General features: G+C 37.4%; 1 non-coding gene across 1 annotated transcript; it reads right to left on the reverse strand.

Moving 5' to 3' along the window:
- Window positions 1-1289: 1289 nt before the first annotated feature.
- LOC128295801 (small nucleolar RNA R71) lies at window positions 1290-1396 on the reverse strand. Its single transcript, XR_008286350.1, has one exon. It is a non-coding gene; the product is annotated as a small nucleolar RNA R71 (small nucleolar RNA).
- Window positions 1397-9161: the final 7765 nt, after the last annotated feature.

The following is a 9161-nucleotide window of genomic DNA, read 5'->3' on the forward strand; positions in this document are numbered from 1 at the left end:
CATTATAATTGTGAGGGAACTAATGAATTAATTATTTAAACCAATTGAAATTGTAATTAATTGACACAATATTTAATCAGTGCATGTTTATTCTTCTAAGGTAGCTGAAGGTTAAATTAGCATTGTATCTGGCGATACATTTGCCTTGCATAACTTGCATAATTATTGTGATTAAACTATTTCAAGGTAAGGATACCTTGTTACCTCACATAGTCTTTTATGTTCTTATTAGATTTAATTAATCGTTTGAATTGACATAGGGATATGTTAAGAGATGAATAGATTTGTGTAGGTGAGTATGTTCATAAGTTAGCAAATTACCAAGTTGATGTGAATTTTTTCGTAATGAGGTTGATAATTCTAAGTTAAGAAATTTAATTAATCTAACACAATTATATCGTGCATTTTAGATTTATTTATTTAGTTTACTTAGCTTAAAATCTTAGTTTTTAATCACCCTCTTCAAACAAAATATTTTTCTTCACCAAAGTGTTTTAAATAGCATTCATAAATAATTCTTTTCACAGCCTCTGTGGCTATGATAACTCGACACTTACTTGTCACTTTATTATTTGTTGATATTGTGTACACTTGCACATTTGCATCATTCCAAGTTTTAAGCGTCGTTGTCGGGGACTATTTTAAAAAGTCATTATTTATGAATTTGTTAGTTTTGCATTTTGGTTTAATTTTCTATTTAATTTTTAACTTAATTAATTTTTCTATGATTATTTCAGGTGTTTATTAGTATTGAACGAATTATTGACCTACTCCCTGTAGACCTTAAGATAGAACGAACTTTTCGACAGCGAAGAAGACAAGCAAATCAGAGAAGGACCAAAGAGATGAACTTCGAAAATCCAAATCAAGGAAACGGAGCAAACCCTGCTCAAAATCCTATCCTTATTACTGATGATAGGGATAGAGCTTTAAGACAGTATGTCATGCCAGTATTTCATGATCTTCATCTGGGTATTAGGAGACCCAAAATTGAGGCACAATAGTGCGAGCTGAAGCCGATCATGTTCCAGATGCTTCAGATAGTGGGCCAATTCAGTGGAATGCCTACCGAATATCCTCACCTACACTTAAGACTATTTGTGGAGGTGAACTATTCTTTCAAGTTAGCTGGAGTACCCGAAGATGCATTACGATTGAAGCTATTCCAATATTCACTAAAGGATAGAGCTCGAGCCTGGTTGAACTCATTGCCACCAAATTCAATTTCCACATGGCAAGAGTTAGCAGAAAGATTCCTTATGAAGTATTTCCCGCCAAGCAAGAATGCTAAGTTGAGGAATGAGATCACTACTTTCCAGCAAATGGATGATGAGTCCTTGTCTGAGGCATGTGAAAGGTACAAAGAATTATTACAGTAGTGCCCTCATCATAGAATACCACATTGCATCCTTGAGACATTTTATAATGGTCTCAATGCTCACACGAGGATGGTAGTGGACACTTCTGCTAATGGTGTTCCCCTTTCTAAGTCTTATAATAGGGATTATGAAATCATTGAGAGGATTTCCAGCAATAATTACCAATGGCCAACCAATCAAGCAGTGTCAGGAAGATGAGTTGCTGGAATACATGAAGTAGACGCTCTTACTTCACTCGCATCTCAAGTATCATCAATATCTTCAATGTTATAAAAGCTTACTACTAATGGGTCTAATAGTTTTGCAGCACAGCCATCAAATCAATTTGAAAGTATAGCCTGTGTTTATTATGGAGAAGGACATTTGTTCGAAGAATGTCTATCGAACCCAGAATCCGTGTATTACATGGGTAACCAGAACCAAAATCGAGGAAGGCAAGGACTGCAATCCAATTTCTATAACCCATCGTGGCGAAATCACCCCAATTTTTATTGGAGTAACCAAGGGGCTAGAACCAGTAACACTTATGCCCAACCTAGACCAACCCATTACTGCTTCCCCAATAATTTCGAAACCATTTCATTTGAATCATCCAATAGCTTAGAGAATTTATTAAAAGCGTACATGGCAAAAAACGATGCCACTTTAAAGAATTTGGAGAATCAAGTGGGCCAGCTTGCTACTTACTGAGCACAGAAACCGACCACAAGGTGCTTTACCTAGTGATATAGAGAATCTGAGGTATCCGGGGAAGGAGCATTGCAAAGCATTGACATTGAGGAGTGGAAAGATTTTAGAGCCCAATTTCGTCGAAGCTGAAAAGGAGCAAGCTCACGCTCAAGATTCAGAGGAAGTTCAACCGAGTGTTGGAATTCCAGTTTCACAAGATCCAGAATCTACAAAACCTGACAAGGTAATTTTAGAACCAGCTAATTCTGATCAACTAATAACTCTGTTAGATGTAGAATTGCCACAGAATATGAATCAACCAGTTCCAATAAAGAAACCACCACCACCCTACCCTCAGAGACTTTAGAAGCAGAAGCAGGAAATTTGATTCAAGAAGTTCCTAAACATACTCAAGCAACTTCATATCAACATCCCGTTGGTTGAAGCACTTGAGCAAATGCCGAACTATGTCAAATTCATAAAGGATATCCTGTCCAAAAATTGAAGACTTGGAGAATTTGAGATGGTAGCTCTGATGAAGGAATGCAGTGCATATCTTCAAGACAAACTACCCCCAAAGTTGAAGGATCCTGGATGTTTTACTATCCCTTGCAACATTGGAGCAACATATTGTGGTAAGGCATTATGTGACTTAGGTGCGAGTATTAACTTGATGCCTATGTCAATATTTAGAAAGGTGGGGATAGGTGAAGTTAGACCAACTACGGTTACACTTCAATTAGTGGATCGATCCTTAGCACATCCAGAAGGAAAAACTCGAGGATGTATTGGTACGTGTAGATAAATTTATCTTCCCTGTTAAAATTTTCATTTTAGACTTTGAAACAGACAAAGAAGTGCCAATTATCTTAGGAAGACCATTCTTAGCAATCGAAAAGACCTTTATTGATATACAGAAGGGCAAGCTTACTATGCGTGTTCAGGATGATTAGGTAACATTTAACGTTTTTAAGTCTATGCGATTTCTTGAAACAATTGATGATTGTTCTGTAATATCCGGTTTAGAGGATTTCATAGTGGAGAAGTATTTCAACTATGTTGAGGATCCTTGGAACAAATTTTGACATCAGATCCTCCGAATGATAAAGAGGAGGATGAATACTTAGCGTTGTTAGAAGCTAATCAAAAGGGGTTTAATACGCAATCCTATTTTTAATCTTTGGAATTAGAGAAAAGGAATTATACCTAACCAAAAGCGTCAATCGAGGAGCCACCTAAATTAGAACTGAAGGAACTTCCCTCACATTTGAAATATGTTTATTTAGGTAACTCTTCTACTTTCCCTGTGATTATTTCAACTGAATTAACTACTGAGCAAGAAGAGAAACTCATTCTAGTGTTGAAACAATTCAAGAAGGCTATCGGATGAAACATAGCCGATATTTGTGGAATTAGTTCATCTGAATGCATGCACAAGATCATACTAGAAGATGGTGAGAAAGGGACGATTAATGGACAACGAAGATTGAACCCCATTAAAGAAAGAAATCTTCAAGTGGTTAGATGCTGGTATAATTTACCCCATCTCAGACAATTTGTGACAGCCCAAAATTGACCCTAGTCGGGATGTGGTTTCGGGACCACAAAACCGAGGCATAAAAATAATTTAAAATTTATTTTGATGCCTATGATATGTGTTAATTTGTGTGTGACATTTTTGATGTTTCGATTTAGTGTTATAAATGCGAATTTCACTAGAAAGGACCTAGTAGTGAACTTTGAAAGTATGATGGGGAAATGTGTGATGACTAGTTGCTCATGCATGCAAAAATAAGGATTTGCATGTCAAATTTCCCCCAACATGAAGTGGCCGCCATGGCAAGAGAGGATGGGCAAAACATGTCATGAAACATGTTTTGTTGGTGCATTAGGGAGAAATAATAAACAAAGGTGTATGGGTAAGAAAAGAATGAAAAAAAACGTGTGAGTGTGGTATTCCCCCCATTGCCGTGAGTTGTAGAGAAAGAAAGAAAAAATTTTGTTCATCCTTTCTTTGAGCCAAAACTAAGGAAGAAGGAGGATTTTTGCTTCATGCTTGGTTTGGAAGAGATCTAGAAGGAGATTTGGCTAAGTTTGCATCAAGATTAAGGTATGTATGAGGTTGTGTTAGGAGTTTCATGCATGTTTTGGTTGCTAACTTGATGTGCATGTTAGCCATGGCTCAAATCTTTGTTATGCCATGGAAATGGTATTTGGCCAAAGTTGTTATGGTGATAAAGCCATTGCATGCTAAGTGTGAAGCTTGATGATGATGCATGCAATGATGGATTGTCTACTTTTGAGTAAGATTTTGAGTTTTCTTTTTGTTAAATCATGATTGAAGTTGAAAAGGAGCATGATTGTCATATTCGCCATGATGCATTCATAAGCATGGTTCATGCTTCTTGCATGTTAGTTAAAATTCGTGTTTTGGATGGCTATGGACACCTTGAAATTCGGCCATGCTCATATATGTATATATATGTTTGCACATGATGTTTGGTTATGAACTAAGTGATGAATATGTTTGTTTAAAGAAGAAGATGTTGAAGAATGAATGTGAAATTGCAAGCACATTCGGCCTAGCACATATATGAGTGCTCGATGCTATATTATAAGTTTTGAGCAACAATATGCAAAGCATTAACTAGTAAAATGCATGCTGTTTTGTGAGGTATTAAGTGCATAATTGGCCTCAACATGTACATGAATATTCGCCTTGGGTAGCCTATTGAAGGCCTTAGCTTTCCTTGATGCTCGAATAAATTGTATTGAATTGCTTGATGTAGTATAAAATGTGCATGACCATTGTGTATTCAAGCTAAAGAGTGGCCATATGACCATTTAAACTCCTTGTCATATTCGCCATAAGCTAGCACAATGAGGTTTTAATAGATTGAGTTTGTTTGAATTAGCTCAAGAGCTAAGAGGGCCACAATTGGACAAGGGAAGGAAAAAGTGATCGAATAGCCGTAAAAGCCGTTCGACAACATCCGAGGTAAGTCCTCAAGAAGTGGCCTTAATTGAATTATGTGGAATGACATATGGATGTATTGATTATTGATTTATGTGTGTATGAGTATTCGAATTCTACCGGGCTAAGTCCCAAGGCGATTATGCTAATGATTATAATTGTGTTTGAGCCTTAGTAACGAAAATGAAATATGTATGTCCAATGATTATTGATGTATGTGTGCATGAGAAGTTGAATGATATCCGGCTAAGCCCCAAGACAATTATGCTGGAAATTATACCCGGGTTAAGACCCGAAGGCAATTGTGCTAGTGGCTACATCCGGGCTAAGACCCGAAGGCATTCGTGCGAGACATTCTATCTGGGCTAAGACCCGAAGGCATTTGTGCACATGCTTATATCCGGTTATATTCCGAAGAATCTTGGGCTGGAGGTGAGTGTTGGTTGCTGTAATAAATTCAATTAGTACACTCGAGAAGCCCAAAGAATAAGGTACGTTTGTATGTGCATTGGAAAGTCGACATGTTTGAGCAACATTCGCTCAATCGACTAATGAATTTCAGTTATTGAATTGATTGATACTTTGTGAAAGTATATAACGATGAAGTCTGAAGTAAGAATGTGTATTAATGAAATGATGCATTTGGCTATGTGAATGTATTGCTGTAATTAGAGTTGATTATATTCCTTGAGACTTACTAAGCATAAAATGCTTACCCGTTGCTTTGGCTCTCTGTTTTATAGATTTCGCCGATAGCAATGGGATTCGGGATCAATAAAGTCGAAGTCATCCACACTATCAACGTCTCTATTTTGGTATAAATTTTTGGTTGAACTTTGAAATGGCATGTATAGGACTACCCCTTGTTGGTTAAATATGTTGTGATGTATTTGTGTACGGCCATGCGAAAATGGCTCGTAAAAGGAAGCATGAACTTAGACTATTTGTGGTTTGTATGTATATATATGGTGTCATGATGTGATTATGGATTGGAAATGGGAGTGTTGGTCACATGATCAGCCATTGGTATGGTTAAAATGATCATATATGAACCTATGTATGGCAAGACTAGTTGGTTCATGGAGACTACCAAATAGGTAAGACCTACCTTAAAAACAGATGCTGCCAGCTGCAGTGACGTGAATGTGAAAAATCACCAAAATTTGTAGGAATGGTATTAAATAGTGAATAAGCTATGTAAATGAACCTTGATGAGTCTATTTTCATATGGAAGAAACGAAATGGTCATAGGAGTTACATGTTAAGAGATATTAAAGCTATTGTGAGACAGGGCCAGAACGGTTTCTGGGTCCCCTGTCGCAACTTTAAAAATTTTCTATAAATTATCCAGAAAGAATTAGGAGTCATGCCTTATATGTACAGATTCCATTTTGAGTCTAGTTTCATTAGAAACAAACGGCACCAGTATTAAAGTTCTGTACAGTGAGATATTCAAGTTGTAACACGGGAAGGTAAGAGCAGTCGATCCCTGTAACATGGGTGACTTTAACTAATAAACTGTATCAAATGGCCCGACCAAAAATTCTAGAAATAAATACATGGATGGATACATGAGTCTAAATTCAGGGAAAATTTACGAAACCAGTTTCTGAGTTTTGAAACTCGAGATATGATTTTTAAGGCAACGGTGACGCAGTTTTCCAGCCTGACTGGAAATGTCAAATTGGTGGACAAAACAAGTGAACTTGGCTTGTTAACCCCTCGTGTCCGACACCGGCGATGGTCTCGGGTTCGGGGTGTTACACAATTTATGGGTAAGTCCAGTCCAGTGCGTGCCAAAGAAAGGAGGTATTACAGTAATAAAAAATGAGAATAACGAGTTGATACCGACTAAAATGGTTACAGGATGGAGAATTTGCATCGATTACTGGGAGCTAAACAAGGCATCTAGGAAAGATCACTTTCCTTTGCCATTTTTGGACCAGATGCTGGATAAACTCTCAGGGCGAGACTATTACTGTTTTCTTAATGGATACTCAGGGTATAATCAGATTACAGTAGCACAAGAAGATCAACACAAGGCAACATTAACCTACCCGTACGGTACATTTGCATTTAGGCGCATGCCATTTGGTTTATGTAATGTACCTACTACATTTCAAATATGTATGATGTCCGTTTTTACTGACATGGTTGAGAAATATTTGGAAGTCTTTATGGATGATTTTTGAGTATTTGGAGATATATATGATGATTGCCTAGCCAATCTAGCCAAGGTACTAAGGCGATGCGAAGAAACAAACCTTGTACTCAACTGGGAAAAGTGCCATTTCATGGTACGAGAAGGTATTGTGCTAGGGCATCGGATAACAAGATATGGAATAGAGGTTGATAAAGCAAAGGTAGATGTTATTGAGAAACTCCCACCTCTAACATCTGTAAAGGGTGTTAAGAGCTTTTTGCGCCATGCCGGTTTTTATCAAAGATTCATCAAAGACTTCTCCAAAATTGCTAAACCCTTATGCAAATTATTGAAGAAGGATGTGACGTTCAAATTTGATGAAGAGTGCTTAAGAGCTTTCAACGATTCAAAGAGTCGACTAGTTTTGACACCCATAATCGTTACACCAAACTGGGATTTGCCATTTGAATTGATGTGTGATGCAAGTGACTTGGCAATAGGAGCTGTCATGGATCAACAAAGGAACAAAGTTTTTCATCCCATCTACTATGCAAGTCAGACTCTGATAGGAGCTCAACTAAATTATACGGTAACAAAGAAAGAGTTACTTGCTATTGTGTTTGCTTTTGACAAGTTTCGATCTTATCTTGTAGGGATCAAGGTGACTGTCTATACGGACCACTCAACGATTAAGTATTTGCTTGCCAAGAAAGACATTAAGCTGAGACTGATCCAATGGGTACTTCTACTTCAAGAGTTTGATTTAGAAATTCAAGATCAAAAGGGAGTAGAAAATCAAGTAGCAGATCACTTGTCTAGGTTAGAGCCGTAAGAAGGGAATTCTCCATTTATACCCATTCAGGAAACATTTCCACATGAACACATATTGAAGGTAAATCATGTCTATAATGCCCCTTGGTTTGCTGATATTGCTAACTATTTAGCTTGTGGTTTGATGCCAATTGATAAGTCATATCATCAAAAGAAAAAGTTTCTCCACGATGTGAAGTACTATTTATAGGAAGAGTCGTATTTGTTTAAAACGTGTGCAATCAAATGATCAGGAGATGCGTGGTAGAAGATGAAGTAAATAAGATTTTATACCATTGTCACTTAGCTCCGAATGGAGGACACTTCGGAGGTACACTACTGTAGCCAAGGTATTGCAAGCTAGATTCTTTTGGCCAACACTATTCAAAGACATATATGCTTATGTAAAGAGTTGTGATCGATGTCAAATGGTCGAAAATGTCACCAGCAGAAATAAGATGCCTCGAACAAACATCATTGAGGTAGAATTATTTGATGTTTGGGGTATTAATTTTCTTGGTCCTTTCCCTCTGTCTTTGGGTCACAAGTACATATTAGTAGCAGTAGACTATGTGTCTAAGTGGGTTGAGGCAGAGGCATATCCGACAAGCGATGCTAAGGTTGTAATGAAGTTTTTACAGAAACATGTGTTCATAAGGTTTTGAACCCTAAGAGCCATCATCAATGATGAAGGGTCCCATTTTGTGAACAAGTGGTTGAAATGGTTATTAGATAAACATGGAGTGAAACACAAGGTCGCTACATTTTACCATCCACAGACGAATGGGCAAGCTGAACTGGAAAACAAGGAAATCAAAGGCATACTTGAGAAGGTAGTTTCGCCGAACCGACAAGATTGGTCCAAAAGACTGGATGATGCTTTTTAGGCTTACAGAGCAGCATACAAGACACCTTTAGGGATGTCACCCTGTAGGTTAGTCTTTGGGAAAGCCTACCATCTACACTTGGAGTTAAAACACAAAGCTTACTGGGCTTTCCGACAACTTAACTTGGATCTCATACAAAAATGCCAAATTGCTCAATAAGAGACTTAAAAAATGACATGACAAGACACTCGAGTTCGTGAATTTGAAGCAGGTCAGCAAGTTTTGTTATTTAATTCCAGACTAAAATTCTTTCCATGTAAGTTAAAATCACGTTGGTCCAGTCCATTTACGATTCATCG

The sequence above is a fragment of the Gossypium arboreum genome, chromosome 7, assembly GCF_025698485.1.
Source record: "Gossypium arboreum isolate Shixiya-1 chromosome 7, ASM2569848v2, whole genome shotgun sequence".
Classification (NCBI taxonomy): domain Eukaryota; kingdom Viridiplantae; phylum Streptophyta; class Magnoliopsida; order Malvales; family Malvaceae; genus Gossypium; species Gossypium arboreum.